At 47.0% G+C, this 12,783-nt stretch overlaps 1 pseudogene; it reads right to left on the bottom strand.

Moving 5' to 3' along the window:
* Window positions 1-12,090, bottom strand: part of LOC135549514 (transcription factor E2F3-like) — a 33,211-nt pseudogene extending 21,121 nt beyond the window's left edge.
* Window positions 12,091-12,783: the final 693 nt, after the last annotated feature.

The raw sequence follows: 12,783 nt of genomic DNA, 5'->3' as shown, positions 1-12,783 counted from the left end.
TTGAATCCAGGCTGTATCACATCCGGCCGTGATTGGGAGTCCCATAGGGCGGCGCACAATTGGTCCAGCGTCGCCCGGGTGTGGCCGGGGTAGGCCGTCATTATAAATAAGAAATATGTTAACTGACATGTCTATTTAAATAAAGGTTACACCCACCACACCACACTGACTAAACAGTTATTGTGTTGGCCTTATGTCCCCATTACCACTAAAACATCAAAACCTATTTCTTTCACTTACTTACTGTGATGTTTCTTTGTTCAGTCGTTTCATTCTCAACCAGAATTTCTACGGAACGCCGTTTGTGTCTTGCTTCACAACACACAACCCGGTCCGGTCGCCCTCACTAGCCAGATGAAGCTAGCTGGCTGCTTATAACGTTAGCTTTGGGCAACAGGGTTAAGTAGCTGGCTAGCTATTTATTTTCATGAACTGAAGTTCAATTTCAGTAGGCGAACAACAAGTAGCAACCTAGCTAATACTTACAAGGATTCCTAAATCATTGCTAAGAATAGTGAAAATGACTGACGTTTCTACACTTCAGAAGTGATATAATAAAACAAAGGCACAGAAGGTGACCAGTTACTTTGAAATGTTCAAAATCACAAGTGTAAGAACACCTTTAAAAAGTCTAAAAAAAGGATGAGATGATCCAAACAAGTCCTTTTTCAGCTAACCACAGCAGTCAACTAGCTAGCTGTTGAGCTTGCTAGCAAATTCACTCATTTCTTTGAAAACAATTTGTAAAGCTCGTCAACTACCACATGTTCTTGTCAAACTGTCAACAAAATATGCCATATAAAAGTCTAAAAACAACAACAACAAAAAACACTTAGGGGCAAATGAATCTCAATTCGACCGTTCGGACATAAGTCAAATGGCCCGGAATCAGATGAAGTGGTTTGAGAGACGATGTTCCCGCCACTTGAGAAACTAACCACGTTCACCTGTACAGTTTTCCGGATAGTAGCTCATGTGGCGGCAGGGTGGCCTAGTGGTTAGAGTGTAGGGTCGGCAGGTACCCTAGTGGTTAGAGTGTAGGGTCGGCAGGTAGCCTAGTGGTTAGAGTGTAGGGTCGGCAGGTACCCTAGTGGTTAGAGTGTAGGGTCGGCAGGTACCCTAGTGGTTAGAGTGTAGGGTCGGCAGTTACCCTAGTGGTTAGAGTGTAGGGTCGGCAGGTACCCTAGTGGTTAGAGTGTAGGGTCGGCAAGTAGCCTAGTGGTTAGAGTGTAGGGTCGGCAGGTACCCTAGTGGTTAGAGTGTAGGGTCGGCAGGTACGCTAGTGGTTAGAGTGTAGGGTCGGCAGGTACCCTAGTGGTTAGAGTGTAGGGTCGGCAGGTACCCTAGTGGTTAGAGTGTAGGGTCGGCAGGTAGGCTAGTGGTTAGAGTGTAGGGTCGGCAGGTACCCTAGTGGTTAGATTGTAGGGTCGGCAGGTACCCTAGTGGTTAGAGTGTAGGGCCGGCAGGTAGCCTAGTGGTTAGTGTTGGGCCAGTAACCGAAAGGTTGCTAGATTCAATCCCCAAGCTGACAAGGTAAAAATCAGTCGTTCTGCCCCTGAACAGACAGTTAACCCACTGTTCCTATTCCGTCATTGTAAATAAGAATTTGTTCTTAACCGACTTGCCTAGTTAAATAAAGGTTAAATAAATGAAGTTGACCTTGGCAGCGAGATCTAAATAGTTCACATATTTATAGGTGGTATTTTTTTTATTATTTCATTTTTCATCCTGTGGTCATGAGTTGCAGGACAGTGATACAAAGTTTATATATTTTGGCTTGACAGCTAGCTAGCTGTTTAGATTAAAATAATTCAGGTTTTTATTCAATCTGTTTGGAACTATTACACCAAGGACTGCATACCATGTCCAGAGGAAGTTCAGGGAATTAATCACTGCCAAGATGTGGTGGCTTTTCAGCAGCTGTGCCATCACCCAGGTGGGTGCTACATTCCTGGCAATGGAGGACCAGAACCAGAGAAGGAGCCCAACGGACTGACTGGCCATTCAGAGAAGCAGGTGTGGTGGGCTGTGAAAGACGGCCTGTCCCCCCCTCCTCCAAACTGCCTTTGTTTTCTCCCTGGCAGTCCCACTGATGCCTCTCCACTAAACCCTCACTGCCTTTCCCCACCAAACTGCCTTTGTTTTCTCCCTGGCAGTCCCACTGATGCCTCTCCACTAAACCCTCACTGCCTTTCCCCACCAAACTGCCTTTGTTTTCTCCCTGGCAGTCCCACTGATGCCTCTCCACTAAACCCTCACTGCCTTTCCCCCCCAAACTGCCTTTGTTTTCTCCCTGGCAGTCCCACTGATGCCTCTCCACTAAACCCTCACTGCCTTTCCCCCCCAAACTGCCTTTGTTTTCTCCCTGGCAGTCCCACTGATGCCTCTCCACTAAACCCTCACTGCCTTTCCCCCCAAACTGCCTTTGTTTTCTCCCTGGCAGTCCCACTGATGCCTCTCCACTAAACCCTCACTGCCTTTCCCCCCAAACTGCCTTTGTTTTCTCCCTGGCAGTCCCACTGATGCCTCTCCACTAAACCCTCACTGCCTTTCCCCCCAAACTGCCTTTGTTTTCTCCCTGGCAGTCCCACTGATGCCTCTCCACTAAACCCTCACTGCCTTTCCCCCCAAACTGCCTTTGTTTTCTCCCTGGCAGTCCCACTGATGCCTCTCCACTAAACCCTCACTGCCATTCCCCCCCAAACTGCCTTTGTTTTCTCCCTGGCAGTCCCACTGATGCCTCTCCACTAAACCCTCACTGCCTTTCCCCCCCAAACTGACTTTGTTTTCTCCCTGGCAGTCCCACTGATGCCTCTCCACTAAACCCTCACTGCCTTTCCCCCCCAAACTGCCTTTGTTTTCTCCCTGGCAGTCCCACTGATGCCTCTCCACTAAACCCTCACTGCCTTTCCCCCAAACTGCCTTTGTTTTCTCCCTGGCAGTCCCACTGATGCCTCTCCACTAAACCCTCACTGCCTTTCCCGCCCAAACTGTCTTTGTTTTCTCCCTGGCAGTCCCACTGATGCCTCTCCACTAAACCCTCACTGCCTTTCCCCCCCAAACTGTCTTTGTTTTCTCCCTGGCAGTCCCACTGATGCCTGTCCACTAAACCCTCACTGCCTTTCCCGCCCGAACTGCCTTTGTTTTCTCCCTGGCAGTCCCACTGATGCCTGTCCACTAAACCCTCACTGCCTTTCCCCCCCAAACTGCCTTTGTTTTCTCCCTGGCAGTCCCACTGATGCCTGTCCACTAAACCCTCACTGCCTTTCCCCCCCGAACTGCCTTTGTTTTCTCCCTGGCAGTCCCACTGATGCCTCTCCACTAAACCCTCACTGCCTTTCCCCACCAAACTGCCTTTGTTTTCTCCCTGGCAGTCCCACTGATGCCTCTCCACTAAACCCTCACTGCCTTTCCCGCCCAAACTGCCTTTGTTTTCTCCCTGGCAGTCCCACTGATGCCTCTCCACTAAACCCTCACTGCCTTTCCCGCCCGAACTGCCTTTGTTTTCTCCCTGGCAGTCCCACTGATGCCTCTCCACTAAACCCTCACTGCCTTTCCCGCCCGAACTGCCTTTGTTTTCTCCCTGGCAGTCCCACTGATGCCTCTCCACTAAACCCTCACTGCCTTTCCCCCCCAAACTGTCTTTGTTTTCTCCCTGGCAGTCCCACTGATGCCTCTCCACTAAACCCTCACTGCCTTTCCCCCCCAAACTGTCTTTGTTTTCTCCCTGGCAGTCCCACTGATGCCTCTCCACTAAACCCTCACTGCCTTTCCCCCCCAAACTGCCTTTGTTTTCTCCCTGGCAGTCCCACTGATGCCTCTCCACTAAACCCTCACTGCCTTTCCCCCCCAAACTGCCTTTGTTTTCTCCCTGGCAGTCCCACTGATGCCTCTCCACTAAACCCTCACTGCCTTTCCCGCCCAAACTGCCTCAACTTCCTCCAAGACGACAAGACTTTCAAATCTCCACTATTTAAATGTTAAGTTAGCTGGCTATATTTTATGTGCTTTGAGATTCTTTGAAATGTGCTATAAAATATCTATTTATTATTATCATTATTATTTCTTGTAAGCCAATTACACCTAATAGTACTACTGCGTGACCTAGTACTACTGTGTGACCTAGTACTACTGTGTGACCTAGTACTACTGCGTGACCTAGTACTACTGTGTGACCTACTACTACTGCGTGACCTAGTACTACTGCGTGACCTAGTACTACTGCGTGACCTAGTACTACTGCGTGACCTAGTACTACTGCGTGACCTAGTACTACTGCGTGACCTAGTACTACTGCGTGACCTAGTACTACTGCGTGACCTAGTACTACTGCGTGACCTAGTACTACTGCGTGACCTACTACTACTGCGTGACCTACTACTACTGCGTGACCTACTACTACTGCGTGACCTACTACTACTGCGTGACCTACTACTACTGCGTGACCTACTACTACTGCGTGACCTACTACTACTGCGTGACCTACTGCGTGACCCAGTACTACTGCGTGACCTAGTACTACTGCGTGACCTAGTACTACTGCGTGACCTAGTACTACTGCGTGACCTAGTACTACTGCGTGACCTAGTACTACTGCGTGACCTAGTACTACTGCGTGACCTAGTACTACTGCGTGACCTAGTACTACTGCGTGACCTAGTACTACTGCGTGACCTAGTACTACTGCGTGACCTAGTACTACTGTGTTTGTTAAAGTTTAGAGCAGTGATGCACCGATATTACATTTTTGTCCGATACCAATATTTTACTTGCCACCAAAAAAAGTGATACCGATTACCAATATTTAACATTTTTTGCAACCGTTTAAGCATTCTAGTAGTTAAAACACACACAGCGGTCTAAAGCACAGCATCTCAATGCAAGAGGTGTCACTACAGACCCTGGTTTGAATCCAGGCTGTATCACATCCGGCCGTGATTGGGAGTCCCATAGGGCGGCGCACAATTGGTCCTGCGTCACCCGGGTGTGGCCGGGGTAGGCCGTCATTATAAATAATATGTTAACTGACATGTCTATTTAAATAAAGGTTACACCCACCACACCACACTGACTAAACAGTTATAGTGTTGGCCTTATGTCCCCATTACCACTAAAACATCAAAACCGGTTTCCTTCACTTACTTACTGTGATGTTTCTTTGTTCAGTCGTTTCATTCTCAACCAGAATTTCTACGGAACGCCGTTTGTGTCTTGCTTCACAACACACAACCCGGTCCGGTCGCCCTCACTAGCCAGATGAAGCTAGCTGGCTGCTTATAACGTTAGCTTTGGGCAACAGGGTTAAGTAGCTGGCTAGCTATTTATTTTCATGAACTGAAGTTCAATTTCAGTAGGCGAACAACAAGTAGCAACCTAGCTAATACTTACAAGGATTCCTAAATCATTGCTAAGAATAGTGAAAATGACTGACGTTTCTACACTCCAGAAGTGATATAATAAAACAAAGGCATGGAAGGTGACCAGTTACTTTGAAATGTTCAAAATCACAAGTGTAAGAACACCTTTAAAAAGTCTAAAAAAAGGATGAGATGATCCAAACAAGTCCTTTTTCAGCTAACCACAGCAGTCAACTAGCTAGCTGTTGAGCTTGCTAGCAAATTCACTCATTTCTTTGAAAACAATTTGTAAAGCTCGTCAGCTACCACATGTTCTTGTCAAACTGTCAACAAAATATGCCATATAAAAGTCTAAAAACAACAACAACAAAAAAACACATAGGGGCAAATGAATCTCAATTCGACCGTTCGGACATAAGTCAAATGGCCCGGAATCAGATGAAGTGGTTTGAGAGACGATGTTCCCGCCACTTGAGGAACTAACCACGTTCACCTGTACAGTTTTCCGGATAGTAGCTCATGTGGCGGCAGGGTGGCCTAGTGGTTAGAGTGTAGGGTCGGCAGGTACCCTAGTGGTTAGAGTGTAGGGTCGGCAGGTACCCTAGTGGTTAGAGTGTAGGGTCGGCAGGTACCCTATTGGTTAGAGTGTAGGGTCGGCAGGTAGCCTAGTGGTTAGAGTGTAGGGTCGGCAGGTAGCCTAGTGGTTAGAGTGTAGGGTCGGCAGGTACCCTAGTGGTTAGAGTGTAGGGTCGGCAGGTACCCTAGTGGTTAGAGTGTAGAGGCGGCAGGTAGCCTAGTTGTTAGAGTGTAGAGGCGGCAGGTAGCCTAGTTGTTAGAGTGTAGGGTCGGCAGGTAGCCTAGTGGTTAGAGTGTAGGGTCGGCAGGTAGCCTTGTGGTTAGAGTGTAGGGTCTGCAGGTACCCTAGTGGTTACGAGTGTAGGGTCGGCAGGTACCCTAGTGGTTAGAGTGTAGGGTCGGCAGGTAGCCTAGTGGTTAGAGTGTAGGGTCGACAGGTAGCCTAGTGGTTAGAGTGTAGGGTCGGCAGGTAGCCTAGTGGTTAGAATGTAGGGTCGGCAGGTAGCCTAGTGGTTAGAGTGTAGGGTCGGCAGGTACCCTAGTGGTTAGAGTGTAGGGTCGGCAGGTACCCTAGTGGTTAGAGTGTAGGGACGGCAGGTAGCCTAGTTGTTAGAGTGTAGAGGCGGCAGGTAGCCTAGTTGTTAGAGTGTAGGGTCGGCAGGTAGCCTAGTGGTTAGAGTGTAGGGTCGGCAGGTAGCCTTGTGGTTAGAGTGTAGGGTCTGCAGGTACCCTAGTGGTTACGAGTGTAGGGTCGGCAGGTACCCTAGTGGTTAGAGTGTAGGGTCGGCAGGTAGCCTAGTGGTTAGAGTGTAGGGTCGACAGGTAGCCTAGTGGTTAGAGTGTAGGGTCGGCAGGTAGCCTAGTGGTTAGAGTGTAGGGTCGACAGGTAGCCTAGTGGTTAGAGTGTAGGGTCGGCAGGTAGCCTAGTGGTTAGAATGTAGGGTCGGCAGGTAGCCTAGTGGTTAGAGTGTAGGGTCGGCAGGTACCCTAGTGGTTAGAGTGTAGGGTCGGCAGGTACCCTAGTGGTTAGAGTGTAGGGACGGCAGGTAGCCTAGTTGTTAGAGTGTAGAGGCGGCAGGTAGCCTAGTTGTTAGAGTGTAGGGTCGGCAGGTAGCCTAGTGGTTAGAGTGTAGGGTCGGCAGGTAGCCTTGTGGTTAGAGTGTAGGGTCTGCAGGTACCCTAGTGGTTACGAGTGTAGGGTCGGCAGGTACCCTAGTGGTTAGAGTGTAGGGTCGGCAGGTAGCCTAGTGGTTAGAGTGTAGGGTCGACAGGTAGCCTAGTGGTTAGAGTGTAGGGTCGGCAGGTAGCCTAGTGGTTAGAGTGTAGGGTCGACAGGTAGCCTAGTGGTTAGAGTGTAGGGTCGGCAGGTAGCCTAGTGGTTAGAATGTAGGGTCGGCAGGTACCCTAGTGGTTAGAGTGTAGGGTCGGCAGGTAGCCTAGTGGTTAGAGTGTAGGGTCGGCAGGTACCCTAGTGGTTAGAGTGTAGGGACGGCAGGTAGCCTAGTGGTTAGAGTGTAGGGTCGGCAGGTAGCCTAGTTGTTAGAGTGTAGAGGCGGCAGGTAGCCTAGTTGTTAGAGTGTAGGGTCGGCAGGTAGCCTAGTGGTTAGAGTGTAGGGTCGGCAGGTAGCCTTGTGGTTAGAGTGTAGGGTCTGCAGGTACCCTAGTGGTTACGAGTGTAGGGTCGGCAGGTACCCTAGTGGTTAGAGTGTAGGGTCGGCAGGTAGCCTAGTGGTTAGAGTGTAGGGTCGACAGGTAGCCTAGTGGTTAGAGTGTAGGGTCGGCAGGTAGCCTAGTGGTTAGAGTGTAGGGTCGACAGGTAGCCTAGTGGTTAGAGTGTAGGGTCGGCAGGTAGCCTAGTGGTTAGAATGTAGGGTCGGCAGGTACCCTAGTGGTTAGAGTGTAGGGTCGGCAGGTAGCCTAGTGGTTAGAGTGTAGGGTCGGCAGGTACCCTAGTGGTTAGAGTGTAGGGACGGCAGGTAGCCTAGTGGTTAGAGTGTAGGGTCGGCAGGTAGCCTAGTGGTTAGAGTGTAGGGTCGGCAGGTAGCCTAGTGGTTAGAGTGTAGGGTCGGCAGGTAGCCTAGTGGTTAGAGTGTAGGGTCGGCAGGTACCCTATTGGTTAGAGTGTAGGGTCGGCAGGTACCCTAGTGGTTAGAGTGTAGGGTCGGCAGGTACCCTAGTGGTTAGAGTGTAGAGGCGGCAGGTAGCCTAGTTGTTAGAGTGTAGAGGCGGCAGGTAGCCTAGTTGTTAGAGTGTAGGGTCGGCAGGTAGCCTAGTGGTTAGAGTGTAGGGTCGGCAGGTAGCCTAGTGGTTAGAGTGTAGGGTCGGCAGGTAGCCTTGTGGTTAGAGTGTAGGGTCTGCAGGTACCCTAGTGGTTACGAGTGTAGGGTCGGCAGGTACCCTAGTGGTTAGAGTGTAGGGTCGGCAGGTAGCCTAGTGGTTAGAGTGTAGGGTCGACAGGTAGCCTAGTGGTTAGAGTGTAGGGTCGGCAGGTAGCCTAGTGGTTAGAGTGTAGGGTCGACAGGTAGCCTAGTGGTTAGAGTGTAGGGTCGGCAGGTAGCCTAGTGGTTAGAATGTAGGGTCGGCAGGTACCCTAGTGGTTAGAGTGTAGGGTCGGCAGGTAGCCTAGTGGTTAGAGTGTAGGGTCGGCAGGTACCCTAGTGGTTAGAGTGTAGGGACGGCAGGTAGCCGAGTGGTTAGAGTGTAGGGTCGGCAGGTAGCTGAGTGGTTAGAGCGTTGGACTAGTAACCGGAAGGTTGCGAGTTCAACCCCCCGAGCTGACAAGGTACAAATCTGTCATTCTGCCCCTGTACAGGCAGTTGACCCACTGTTCCCAGGCCGTCATTGAAAATAAGAATGTGTTCTTAACTGACTTGCCTGGTTAAATAAAGGTAAAATTAAAAATGTCCCACTTAAAGTCTCATTTTAGGATAAGCTGTTTACATGCATCTTTGGTATCCCGCTCACGAGTATCCCTGTATCCATAAACTGGATAGTAGCTCATGTCCCACTTAAAGTCTCATTTTAGGATAAGCTGTTTACATGCACACACTATTCAGGATAAGCTGTTTACATGCATCTTCGGTATCCCGCTCACGAGTATCCCTGTATCCATGAATAAACAGAAGATCCCTCGTCTAAATTCATACGAGTTAAATGTAATATAAACTGAAATATGGACACTGACTGTCGACCGATAACCTCTCACATGCAACGGAATATAAACTCCTGCAGAATTATGCCGTGAAATTATACAACAAATAGTAAGTTTGTTTTGAAAAACAAGAGTGGAGAAGTACGATTTCTTTCAGCGTCGCGATAAAATGTTGAAGGTGCTTGTCATGCGTTATATCTTTAACACTTATGCAAGCAGACAGTATTTCAACCACAGAATATAAAATATGCACCCAAGACAAACTGAAGTCTTTGCGTTTCATCTTTTAATGTCCTTGAAACCGGTCAAACTGATTATATTTCGTATTGGAGTAGTTCTGTCTGTATTAATGCCCCTTTGTGTGGAAAAACATATTCTGATTGCTGGGCAGTCATGAAATCCTATAGATGAAGGCCTAATGATTTTATTACAATGGACAGACTTCCTTATATAAAATGGTTGCGTTTATATTTTCGTTCAGTATAGATGACTAATGCATTCATTCTATCGATGTAGGACATTCTGGTGAGCACTCCTTTATTTAGTCTCTCTATTTAACTAGGCAAGTCAGTTAAAAACAAATTCTTAGTTACAATGACAGCCTACCCCCCCCCCCTGGACGAAGCCGAACAACGCTGGGCCAATTGTGCACCGCCCTACGGGACTACCAATCACGACCGGTTGTGATACAGCCTGGAATCGAACCCAGGTCTGCAGTGCATCTCTGTGCTAGAGGTGTCACTACAGACCCTGGTTTGATTCCAGGCTGTATCACAACCACCATTGTGCCACTCAGGAGCACAATTGTGACAGAAAATAAGCTACATGTATCTATAGTTGACAAACAAATGACCAACCAAATTATAAGCAGAAACTCGTCTAAATTAGAGGTGAAAGTAGTATGTTGTAAATTCATTACGGTGAATCAAACTGAACGGGTAGCCTACTTTTTGAAGTCGTTTGTTTTTACAAATCAGATGAAAACATCACACAATACCCATGATTTGCAGAACTAAGCTTGTGCAGATCAAAAAGAGAGAATAATAATAAATAAAATAAAAGATGTTCACATGCCACAGTACCCAGTCTTAGATGAGCATATCACAGGCATTTTATCCAGGTTTCCCAGAACGGGGACACAATCTTTTTGGGGTTATTGTGTGTATATACGCGTCAACTCAAAAACAGACTACTTGAGTATCCTGAATACTACAGGGGATACTGGTTGCCCATGTAAACACGGTCAAGTGAGATCAGGACACCTAGTTTAAACCTAGTGGTTTATATTTATCTCAGGAGAAAGGCTGGTATGTCTATAGAGCTGACTACTGGCCATAGCACCTCTCCTTCCACATTGATGATGTGTTTACTTTACATTGGCACATTGCAAGTTGCTTGATTCTTTGAACTATGGTCAAGTATGTTTCGTTTAGAGTCCCACCTTAAATGCTTTTGCATAAATAATTTCTTAGTGTGAGTGTATATTCATCTTCCCATGTGTGTGGCAGGCAGCTTGCAAGTTACAACAACAACAAAAATCTAACTTTCACGATTTGACCACATTTCACAACAAAATCTGAAATGTGTTGGGACTTCCTCGTGGTATGACTCCATGTTGGCTATCAAAACAATGTATTATAGGTATCGAGCGACGTGACAGAGAGTTGGTGCACTTTTAGTTTTATGACAATGAGGGGACTTATGGTAAATACCTTTCAGTTTGACTCCACACGCGGTTTGTTTGAGCCGCCGGGAGCGAATGATCACAAAATGGGAGAAACACAACCGACAGAAACTTGCGTCCCAAAGTAATACGGGGACCGGATTCACCCCATCCCCCTCCAAGTGTGGTTTAAGGCCTAGTTTCGGGTTGTTTTTTTAAGGAATATATTCCCTTTCATTTAGCGCTAGCCGATGGCATTTTACTAACTACGTACCACGAATAAGACACGTTTGTTTGTTGTCGTCGATTATGTATACATTTTAATTTAAGATTGATTGGGGGTTATTATTACGATATAATTTCTGCAGATCAAAACTTTAAGAATTGTGGCTGCTGCTGGATATGGACGACAACGAGGTGTATTGGTTTAAAACGTGTCAAATAAGACCATAGTTCACTAACTAGCTGTGTTGGCTATCCAACTAACGTGGTGTATGCTTGCCATTTGGCTAACTAGGTATCTAAACCTAATTAACGTTAACTAGTTTAGCTATTGTTCTTCAATAACCCTTTTATGAATCCACTGTCAAAGGGGACAACTCGAAGTGGGAAACGTTACAAATGGTGCATCACAAAAACGTGTGACTGTGCAGTAAAACATATAAATTAGTGTATTAAGCTACATTTTAAAAAAAAGCTAGCACTGTATACTACTACTACTTGCTAGCAATTGTAGCCAACTAGCTAATGGTACTAGTTAAATAACTAGGATATGTCACTAGTTAGCGAACATAATACACAGTTATTAACTAACTGGTCAGCTTGCACTTCATATTTGTATGCCAAAAGAGCCATCGTGTTATAAATTACCGGGGGTCTTCCGAGGGCTGGTCGCGGTCCTGTCCCGTTTGTAGACACCCCTATGGGTGTAGTGTAAAGCTGACTCACGGTCGGGTCTGCGACACCGACATTGTTAGTCTGGTTCGGGCAGGGCGGAGGTGTTAAAATCTGATAATATGTCGCATTGCTGTACCGGGACATAACCGTTTGTTTTTTGTCCATGGAGGAGCCTCCGACCCCTGGAATTAGGACTTTTTCCGGGACTCCCCTCTTTCTCATCTTCAGGGTCAAATGTCCGTTTGTACCTCCGCTACTTTGGAGCACTTTCTCCTCAAAGTTCGCCTCGGCTCGACCCAAAATAATCAGGGATATCGTTAGACTAATATCTTACATGCCCATTCGTTCAAATTGTATAAACGATACGTTTCTAAAACGGGAAGATGCAACGGATTTGATTGAATCGAAAGCTCCGTTCTGGGTGTTTAAAAAATGGCTCCAGGAAGCTGACAATGAATAAGGGGATGCAGTTTACCCGCGAAGGGCCCTCCCGCGAAACTCGGATTTCCCGGGAATGTTTTAAACGATATTTGAATATGGTATGCTATTGGTTAGCGTCATATCAGTCTCCTTATACGTAATTGCGTCAGTGTGTTTGACCAATGGGTGATGATTTTCGACACACAATGCGATACCTTGTGCTTACTTGTCTGCTAAACGTCAAACTCGATCATGTCAGGTAAGCACCATATATAAACAGTGCATTCCGGAAGTATTCAGACCCATTGGCTTTGTTCCGCATTTTGTTACGTAACAACCTTATTCTAAAATTGATTAAATGAAAATGTTTCTTAATCTACACACGAATAACCCATTATGACAAAGTGAGATTTTTTTTTTGAATTTTTTGCAAATTTATTACAAATAAAAAAACAGAAATAATGTTTTCAGACCCTCACTCGAAAATGAGCTCTGTTGCATCCTGTTTCCATTGATCATCCTTGAAATGTTTCCAACTTTATTGGAGTCCAACTGTTGTAAATTCAATTGATTGGACATGATTTGGAAAGGCACACACCTGTCTATATAAGGTCCCATAGTTGACAGTGCATGTCAGAGCAAAAACCATACCACGAGGGTTGAAGGAATTGTCCGTAGAGCTCAGAGACAGGATTATGTCGAGGCACAGATCTGAGGAA

This window comes from Oncorhynchus masou, chromosome 12 (assembly GCF_036934945.1).
Source record: "Oncorhynchus masou masou isolate Uvic2021 chromosome 12, UVic_Omas_1.1, whole genome shotgun sequence".
NCBI classification, from domain to species: Eukaryota; Metazoa; Chordata; class Actinopteri; order Salmoniformes; family Salmonidae; genus Oncorhynchus; species Oncorhynchus masou.
The sequence above is the reverse complement of the archived record's forward strand: the minus strand, read 5'-3'. Positions and strand labels throughout refer to the sequence as shown.